This window comes from Salmo trutta, chromosome 14 (assembly GCF_901001165.1).
Source record: "Salmo trutta chromosome 14, fSalTru1.1, whole genome shotgun sequence".
Taxonomy (NCBI): Eukaryota; Metazoa; Chordata; class Actinopteri; order Salmoniformes; family Salmonidae; genus Salmo; species Salmo trutta.
In genome coordinates, this window is record NC_042970.1 from 29,438,317 (window position 1) to 29,449,156 (window position 10,840).

Here is a 10,840-nt window from a genome sequence, read left to right on the forward strand (position 1 = left end):
AGGTTTAATCCCGCCCCCTCCATTGGAGGGAAGAGAAATTATGACACATAAAACAGAAGATATAGAGAGTTTAAAAAAAAAAGTATGATTTTTTTTTAGAGCAAGAAACCAACAACAATGAGAAACTTCAAACAGGGTTAGACCTCCGTTATGTACCGATGCCAAAATAACACTCTGGAGCATTGCTTTATCCCCATACGTTTTCACCCCCTCCCTCCTCCCCCACCCTATGAGCAGCGTATTGCCAGAGAGACAGCTCTCAGTGGTGATATGGAGGTCCCCTCTTCTCTTCTCCTCTGTCCTCCTCTCCCTGCTGATTGTGACAGATGGTCTATCCACCCTACAGTCCTTTAGTGCTGGTAGTTTGATGTTCACACCACTTAAATATACATACAGGTGTGTGTGAGGGAGAGTGTAGAGACACACACACACCAGATCATGTATATATATATTTTGGAACAGTCACCAGGATGTGTAAACTTCTCCTCTGATCCTGTCAGTTGATTTTTATTTTCTTCTGTTAACTGAGAGAGAAGGAAAGACAGTTGTAGTTTTCTCAAAGATTACCCCACATCTGCTCACACATCAGAAACCAAGCGTACAAGCCAGTCAGTGATCCATAGGTGAGACTGAGACTGGATGGCAGGACTCTGCCCTATGCCCACTCTCTACCCGTTCTCTGCCCAAGCCAGACAAGACTCTCTCTCCTCCTAATGCCAAACACAGAAAGAAGAAATCCCCCATCCCCACAAAACAGATTTCAGGAAGAGGATCCTTTGTTGCATAACTCCTTCTTCATGCGTGATAGAGTGATGGGCCCCAGACCATGAGAGAGAGAGAAAGAGAGGGATGAGAGAGGGAGGGAGGGAGGGAGGGAGCATCCACACAGCGATATCTTAATAAAATGGTTGAGGATTATGGAATACGAAACATTTTACATCCAAAAAGTGGCATCTTTTTCACATTTTCTTTTATTTGATGGTTTCTTTGTTTATTTTTTAGGGTCAATATTTCCATGGTGATATAATTCTGTTTCAAAGTGTATTTTGTAGTTTTTTGTTTTTATTGACTCTGCTGGTTCACACCATTCTATACTAGTATTGTCAGCAAAGAAAGCGTTGTTCCAAAAATACCCACCCTATGCTGAATACCTTTCTGTGTGTCTGGGTGTGCCAGGTTAGATGGCAGGAGATTGAGAATAGCACTTAGGACCTGGGGCCTCAGCTCCTGAGAACACTCACTCATTATCCCCACAGTTTATCATACATTTTATTATTCCTTTTCAACTCATTCCTTTTTATTTTATCTTCTCGTAGTTAGTTGAGAAACATCAGCTGTGATACAAAGCAATGCTTTAAAAAAGATATTATTACGGTCAGAGAATACCTCATCCCACAAAGTGTCCAAAATGTTAACGAAATAAGGGGAATTCTTTCTGCGGGACACCAAAATGTGGCAACTCAGTTTCAGTTCAAAGTTCTATTGTTACTATAGTTACTGTATAGAAGCTATCTGCAATTCACTGTGTGAGTTGGACTAAAGGAATAGCATGTGAGATTACAAATCTTTTGTTTTCAGTGAGCATAAAAGCATTACCTTCTCTGCAGTGCCATACCAAATTTAAACACATTATTTTAATGTATTTTCTGCTTTTTTCCCATTTTATTTTTGTTACAGGTAACCAAAGAAATGTGTAGAAAACCAAAAACCCTGTAGTTTATTTTTCCCCTTTCTGAGTTTTTCCTCTAAAGAACTGGCCAAAAGACAACCAACACCTGAAATCTAAGTTATCATTGTATTATCGTAACTCTTGCGTTGAATTTGTTCATGACAGTACTGACCATTCCAAAAACCAAAGTATAAAATGCAAAATAGAATTTGGTGATGTTAAAAGCTTTTTACATACGTGTTAACTGGTGTGAATGACGACTCACATTAGGTATGCTATGGTAGAAGTCCAAAACCAGTATTAACAAACAACCTCTTGCAATTCCTTCGATTTAAATGTGTATCTCTCCATGCTCAGGCTACCTGTGTTTCAAACACAACCCTAAGAGAAGCTCCGCTGTGGGCAGGCCTAAGATGGGCTTTACAGTTAAAGATGGCAAATAATTATCTTACCCTCATAAGGCACTTGAACACAACATTTATATCCCTTTATGTGACACTAGAAGCCAGCAAAAAAACTAACTGTGGGCTGTTGTCAGTTGTCTATTAACTGGGATACCGGGCCAAAAAAAGACATTGTTATTGCACTGCAATAATGCATGTTTGGATTAATTTCCTCAACCAAAACGATGCTTTCATTGTGAAACTCAACACTATAAATTCAAACATCCCTTCGTGCTATGCAGCAGAATGTTATCTTCTTGACCCGGTACCAGTTAGACTGAATAACAAAGTCCAATTGTCTAGCCGTGAACCGTTTAGCCATGAACCGTTTACTTACAGTACCTTCTGTAGTGCTCACCTACAGTATACTCCTGCAGACACAACAGTTTAACAAATACCAAAAAGGACAAGTGTTATAATACATAGGAACAATGATAATTGTTCACTCCTATATTGTCTTCATGCTCTCACATTGCTATAGAAACACATTCATATCCCCAGTCTCAGATGTGCTGTGAGTAGTTGTGATAAAGACAGTTTGAAGCTGTCATCCCAAACATCACATCAATGGACAGGGAGGGAGGGCTATTCAGAACAGACATACCATTATGACCACTGGTGATATTTACAGCAAAGAGGGAACAACTGACAAACCACAAAACCATGCATATGTAAAAGGAACAAACCAAGGGACATGTCAACTTATGTATTTTTCTCTAAAACAACATTCGGGGAAGAGTTTTGTCAAATCAACTCTTCACTTCAGACCATTTGCTTTCTTTTTTAAATAGAGGAGTCTTTGTATTGACTTCCTGTGTAAAACAGCACTGTCTCCTGTCTAAGTAGGGTTATGATGCTTCACATCATCAGATTGTTTTATAACAAACAAAGTGGGAGAGGGACACCTTGAAACGAGAGTAAAAACCAAAAATAACACTACCTCCTTTTCAAAATGGTTCACACAATAAAAGCAAATGGGAGACTGGAGACCCTAAATATTTCAGTTTTTTTTCCCATTCTTCCTCAATAATAATAGTGAAATATACCAAAACACAGCTTACTGTTACTACACATTTTGTGGGGCTGAAAAAGCTTGTCTTGCTATCTGGACTCCAAATTCACGAGCGTGAGCGCAAAAACAAAGAGACGTTACAACAACGTTGCATCCCGTTAAAGATGACTACCTCCTAAAACCACAGAGAACCGAGGCGTTCTCCTAAGAGTGAAGTGGTTTAAAGGTCTGCTCTCAGCTGGGTATTATTGGCTGTCTCTGTGCTTCATTAGCATATGGCTCCATGAACAGCCTCTTAATTGGGCGCTCTAATTGTATATCACGCATATTGATGAGCAGGCTTTGCCGGCAGCCAATGATAGTCCGGTCGTTAGCGGCGACTCAATGGGGCAGGAAGCTGATTGTCAGGAGGGAGGAGGGGCAGAATATATCAGTGCCCGGCACCCGCCAGTGGGCCACACACACACTAGTGCCCGCCACACGCCAGCGGCCTGCACTTCACATTAATGCAGAAAAGGGCTGTAAGATGGCAGCGATAAAAGACACACACTCTTACAGTCTGAGTTCAGTCCAAAGGGCCCTGAGTACCAGTCAGAGCTGGGAGTATAATCCCTGTGACATGGAGCTGTCCCCTCATGGTGAATAGTGGCCGCTGTCACTAGGAGCCGGGCCCCTGGTGGCCCCTGTGGTTCAGACAGCTGAGGAGAGGCTCTGAGTAACTAAAGATACTATCCAAAGACAAACACAGAGCTTACTGTACACTGTACACCCTCAATCGCCACTCGCTGGGAGACGGGCAATAATAACACACGCTTACAAAGGAATTTATCATTACTGCTATTATTATTGTTATGATCCAAACTGTCATGAATGAGGAACTGCTGCATTCAGTAAATATAAATGATCTTTGAATTATCGTGCTTTAAGGTACACCTGTAAACCACGCTGTTTTATAAAGATGTAGATTGACATTGGTTGATGGTGTTGACAGATCGCCATAGACGGTTCTGTTCCTTCCTTGGCTGTTATGATGTATTATTGTATATTAACGCTTGGCTTAACTCTCGAGGGCATTCTTTCCCATTATGTCTTTTTGATTTTCTGTTGTGTTCATTTTCTGCACCTGTTTAGCTATTGTAAAGCTTCCAGCTCTGATTCCTATACTGTATTGCTAATGCTGAAGTGTATGTATTTTATCATATTAAGTGCTGCAGGTATCTGGGTTTAATAGTTTTTGTTTTGTCCTTTTTTTCAGTTTTCTTCATAAAAACGTCTGGGACGATGATTTTTTAAGTGTATTATCTCTAAAAAATTAAATAATTAAAGTTAGATAAGTGGTTTAGATAATACCTGTTTGTATATTTATCTTAGCTAGGTCTATTTTGATACTTTTGTCTCTGTACTGCATTTATGCATTTTTAAGGAAAGAAAAAGAAAAACTTACTGAAAACAATGTAAAAAGTTGACTTCATTATGTATTGATGATACCTCAGAAGGACTTTTCTCTAAGACAGGACCAAAACCTCAGAAAAAAGAGAGAAAAATTATTGAAGAAAATATGTTTGAAGATGAAGCAATGTTGAGGTGACGTTTTTGGTCCTTAAGGTGCCAATATGTGTCCTCTGATCCCTGACCCCAGTCATTCCTGATGACCTTTAAGCCTCACAGCTGTCAATCACTCCACAGGGCAACTGGGCGTGGCCCTGAGTCACACACCTGGTGACGTTTGTCCAATCAGAATCTTTGTTTTCTTGTATTCCCAAACACACTGACACACACACATTCTAATGGCTTTCAGAAATGCAGTTCATCTTCAGTCATGCACCGAAGGTTTTGTGAGTGGCCGTGGCACATCAGCTAACAGACTACCACACCCGTAACCAAACCAACCCTAGGCAATTCTCTAGAGCAACGCCAAGGTGAAGGTCCTGTATTAGCAATGTAATATACCACAAGCTACTTCCCATACCTCAAACCATTCTACGCTATCCCAATCACTATCATCTCTCAGACAAGCACTCTTCCTATTGGATCATTAGTGACTCCGGGGTCCTACTTGGGCCCGCCCCCGCTCTATGATTGGACAGCTCTGAGGTGTCATGTCGAGGAGAAGAGGTCTTAAAGGGGTGTTGCCCGATGGTATTATTAACTTCACGGCCCAGAAAAATGGAACTACCACTTCAGCTGTCCTCTGGTTGTATCTTAGGAATGTGTGTACATTTTCAGCAGTGACTCTCTGTAACGTTACTTAGTTTCAGTTTACCTGTTTACCTCTCTTTTATCTTTTTATTTCATTCTGTTTGTTTACTTTGTAAGTGTGACCCAGGCGAAGGGGTACAGTAGGAGCAGGGGTGGTTTTTCAGACGGTCTAAAAGAGGTTTAAAAAAAGGCAACTGCCACCGAGACCTTTGCCCTTTGCCCTTTGCCCCTTCCCTGGGTGGCCATGTAATGCCAGTCACTGCCCCTTTCCTCATGCTGTATAAAACACACATATATCTGTGTATTTGTAACCTGAATCTTCTTGTGTCTGTCCATGCAGACAATAAAACAGCTGTACAGTAGGTCTAGTTGCATGTAATCTGTACTAATTATTGACAATGGCATTATAAAATGCAATAAAATACTTATTACACTGTCTGACTGTGTCAGCGTGATGTTCTTTATCTGGCTAGGTGGAAGGAGACTGCCCTTACGTACACACACACACACACACACACACACACACACACACACACACACACACACACACACACACACACGCATGCGCACATACAGATTCATCCTAGAGGTAAAGGGATGGAGCCATAGTTCAAGCAAGTGCCTACCTCATACTATACAGCTGCCTACACCATAGCTGTGCCCACTACTCCCTCTCTCAACTCCTGCACTTCTCTTTCTCCCCAGCTCACCAACGTTTCACACTTACAGAGTTTTAGAAAGACTTCCATTGTGTGTATAAGAGAGGGAGAGAAGAAGAGAGGGAGAGAGGAGGGAAATGTGCTCTGAATCAGAGTGGCAGGCAGGGCGAGGCCTCAGAACAAACACTGGCTCTGGCAAGGAGCACACACACACAATACACACACACCAACACAGCACATACTGTAGGTGGACTCACTCATCACCCCATCATTATTGAGGCAAAGGGGCAGAGTGTGAGAGCAGGGCTCAGTTAGTGTGTGGTGTGTGTGTCAAGGGAACCATCTGGACTAGTATGGAGTCTGTCTGCTGAGAGACATTCCGTCCTCTACCAGTCTCTCATTTAGCTGATGACATGTATCAAATCATATTCAGCACTTTGACTGCATGACATAGTGCTCACCTTGTTTTCCCCTCAGTTGTAGTGCTCATTTATCAGTAGTTTGTGTCTACATGCTCTAATATCACAGTGGTAACAGTGAGGAAGTCCTCAGCTTTCTCTCTCCTGACCCTTATCCATTTTTGTGCTTCCGCCCAAATGGTCAAGGTTAGGGTTTGGGAAGGGTAAGCTGATACTCGGTCTTCCTTGAATGAGTCGGTCAGCAGCTGTTGCTGTGATACAGTGTGTGGCCACCAGGAGGGGTAAACAAACCAGACAACAGAAGCAACTGCTTCTAAACATGCAGCCTGAAGGACACTGGGCCTGTTCACATACTGTTGACATGATTCCTTCCTTTCTTCCTTCCTAGTAGACACACAGCCTGAAGGACACTGGGCCTGTTCACATACTGTTGACATGATTCCTTCCTTTCTTCCTTCCTAGTAGACACACAGCCTGGAGGACACTGGGCCTGTTCACATACTGTTGACATGATTCCTTCCTTTCTTCCTTCCTAGTAGACACACAGCCTGGAGGACACTGGGCCTGTTCACATACTGTTGACATGACTCCTTCCTTTCTTCCTTCCTAGTAGACACACAGCCTGGAGGACACTGGGCCTGTTCACATACTAAATTCTTCCTTCACTCTTCCCTTCCTTTCTTCCTTCCTTGACCACTGATCTGGTAATCACTGATCTGGTAATCACTGATCTGGTAATCACTGATCTGGTCATCACTGATCTGGTAATCACTGATCTGGTCATCACTGATCTGGTAATAACTGATCTGGTCATCACTGATCTGGTAATCACTGATCTGGTCATCACTGATCTGGTAATCACTGATCTGGTCATCACTGATCTGATAATCACTGATCTGGTCATCACTGATCTGGTAATCACTGATTTGGTAATCACTGATCTGGTCATCACTGATCTGGTAATCACTGATCTGGTCATCACTGATCTGGTAACCACTGATCTGGTAATCACTGATCTGGTAATCACTGATCTGGTAATCACTGATCTGGTAACCACTGATCTGGTCATCACTGATCTGGTCATCACTGATCTGGTAATCACTGAGAACATTTAGATCAGACCAAGGATGATCTATAACACATACAGTAGAACATTTAGATCAGACCAAGGATGATCTATAACACATACAGTAGAACATTTAGATCAGACCAAGGATGATCTATAACACATACAGTAGAACATTTAGATCAGACCAAGGATGATCTATAACACATACAGTAGAACATTTAGATCAGACCAAGGATGATCTATAACACAGACAGTTAGAACATTTAGATCAGACCAAGGATGATCTATAACACATACAGTAGAACATTTAGATCAGACCAAGGATGATCTATAACACATACAGTAGAACATTTAGATCAGACCAAGGATGATCTATAACACATACAGTAGAACATTTAGATCAGACCAAGGATGATCTATAACACATACAGTAGAACATTTAGATCAGACCAAGGATGATCTATAACACATACAGTAGAACATTTAGATCAGACCAAGGATGATCTATAACACATACATAGTAACATTTAGATCAGACCAAGGATGATCTATAACACATACATAGTAACAGGTTCCTTTTAGTTACAATGTTTCATTGTGGCTCCAAATATGCTGTGTTAGTCAGAAGCAACTCACAACACAGATACATTCAGACCCAATTACTGTGTGTTAGAACTCTCTCACCCCTGACAGACTCAGACAGCCACTGGGTGGAGGTGTGTTAGAACTCTCTCACCCCTGACAGACTCAGACAGCCACTGGGTGGAGGTGTGTTAGAACTCTCTCACCCCTGACAGACTCAGACAGCCACTGGGTGGAGGTGTGTTAGAACTCTCTCACCCCTGACAGACTCAGACAGCCACTGGGTGGAGGTGTGTTAGAACTCTCTCACCCCTGACAGACTCAGACAGCCACTGGGTGGAGGTGTGTTAGAACTCTCTCACCCCTGACAGACTCAGACAGCCACTGGGTGGAGGTGTGTTAGAACTCTCTCACCCCTGACAGACTCAGACAGCCACTGGGTGGAGGTGTGTTAGAACTCTCTCACCCCTGACAGACTCAGACAGCCACTGGGTGGAGGTGTGTTAGAACTCTCTCACCCCTGACAGACTCAGACAGCCACTGGGTGGAGGTGTGTTAGAACTCTCTCACCCCTGACAGACTCAGACAGCCACTGGGTGGAGGTGTGTCAGAACTCTCTCACCCCTGACAGACTTAGACAGCCACTGGGTGGAGGTGTGTCAGAACTCTCTCACCCCTGACAGACTCAGACAGCCACTGGGTGGAGGTGTGTCAGAACTCTCTCACCCCTGACAGACTCAGACAGCCACTGGGTGGAGGTGTGTTAGAACTCTCTCACCCCTGACAGACTCAGACAGCCACTGGGTGGAGGTGTGTCAGAACTCTCTCACCCCTGACAGACAGACAGCCACTGGGTGGAGGTGTGTTAGAACTCTCTCACCCCTGACAGACTCAGACAGCCACTGGGTGGAGGTGTGCTAGAACTCTCTCACCCCTGACAGACTCAGACAGCCACTGGGTGGAGGTGTGTTAGAACTCTCTCACCCCTGACAGACTCAGACAGCCACTGGGTGGAGGTGTGTTAGAACTCTCTCACCCCTGACAGACTCAGACAGCCACTGGGTGGAGGTGTGTTAGAACTCTCTCACCCCTGACAGACTCAGACAGCCACTGGGTGGAGGTGTGTTAGAACTCTCTCACCCCTGACAGACTCAGACAGCCACTGGGTGGAGGTGTGTTAGAACTCTCTCACCCCTGACAGACTCAGACAGCCACTGGGTGGAGGTGTGTCAGAACTCTCTCACCCCTGACAGACTCAGACAGCCACTGGGTGGAGGTGTGTTAGAACTCTCTCACCCCTGACAGACTCAGACAGCCACTGGGTGGAGGTGTGTTAGAACTCTCTCACCCCTGACAGACTCAGACAGCCACTGGGTGGAGGTGTGTTAGAACTCTCTCACCCCTGACAGACTCAGACAGCCACTGGGTGGAGGTGTGTTAGAACTCTCTCACCCCTGACAGACTCAGACAGCCACTGGGTGGAGGTGTGTTAGAACTCCCTCACCCCTGACAGACTCAGACAGCCACTGGGTGGAGGTGTGTTAGAACTCTCTCACCCCTGACAGACTCAGACAGCCACTGGGTGGAGGTGTGTCAGAACTCTCTCACCCCTGACAGACTCAGACAGCCACTGGGTGGAGGTGTGTCAGAACTCTCTCACCCCTGACAGACTCAGACAGCCACTGGGTGGAGGTGTGTTAGAACTCTCTCACCCCTGACAGACTCAGACAGCCACTGGGTGGAGGTGTGTTATTCCAGCCCAGCTGAGAGAGATCAGGTTCCTTTCCTTTCTCTATCTCTCTCCCCCTTCTCTTAACCCCCTCTTCTCTTCCTCTCTCCTTCCCTTCCTCTCTCCATCCTTCATTCTCCACCTCTTTCTTTCACTACCTTTCCCCGTCTTCCCCATCTCCCTCTCCTCAGGGTTTGAAACATGCCCTTAAGCTTATCTGTAAACCTTGGCGCGCCACTGTGGATCTGTTGCCACAGGGACTTTTTTTTATACTGTTCAATGTTTTTGGAAAGTTGAAACTTTATTTAATCTGGTGCTTTTTGTGAACTGTTCTGTTAGTCACGAGGGAGGAAATGTGTTCTTGGCTCTTAAATCCCTGTAACGTTTGGTTTGGGAGAGACCCTGTCGTATGCATACTAAAGACGCACAAACATACACTGCCGTATGCATACTAAATAGAAACTCTGTACTGTACACAAGGTGAGCCAAGGTGCAGGGGCAACACACAGACATTTCATACTTGGTTCAGTATTGTTTGGCTTAGACGTGTAACTAATTTATATTAAACTATTTCTTATTATTTTCTGGAGAGAAGTACTGTACAAACCTGGGCTCTTTAGAGTTGGAGTTTATGTGTCTGTGTGCATTCTATTGGCTTGTGAATTTCTGTGCTTATGTAACAGGTGTGTATGTGTATGTGAGCATGTATTTTTGCATTCATGCTGGTTCGCATGTGTGTGTACGCGGTACATGCATATGAGTGTGTGTGAAGGCGTGTGTGTTAGAGGAAGAGGATAAAGCCCCTCCGGCAGGGTCTTGGCTAGCTGTTAGCTGTAGCTCTGAGAGGAACACTGAAACACTGAGGTCCAGGGAGACCTTCTGAGTCCAGCTCATACTGTACAGAGACCTCTCGCTGCCTCTCTCTCTGTGTGTGTGTGTGTGTGTGTGTGTGTGTGTGTGTGTGTGTGTGTGTGTGTGTGTGTGTGTGTGTGTGTGTGTGTGTGTGTGTGTGTGTGTGTGTGTGTGTGTGTGTGTGTGTGTGTGTGTGTGTGTGTGTGT

The 10,840-nt window shown here is 44.2% G+C and overlaps 1 protein-coding gene across 1 annotated transcript in view; it reads left to right on the plus strand.

Moving 5' to 3' along the window:
- Nucleotides 1-5,761, plus strand: part of LOC115207746 (forkhead box protein P4) — a gene marked incomplete in the record, with an annotated part of 188,126 nt that extends 182,365 nt beyond the window's left edge. The window contains 1 exon segment of the mRNA XM_029775197.1: nt 1-5,761. This exon segment is cut by the window's left edge and continues 191 nt beyond it.
- Nucleotides 5,762-10,840: the final 5,079 nt, after the last annotated feature.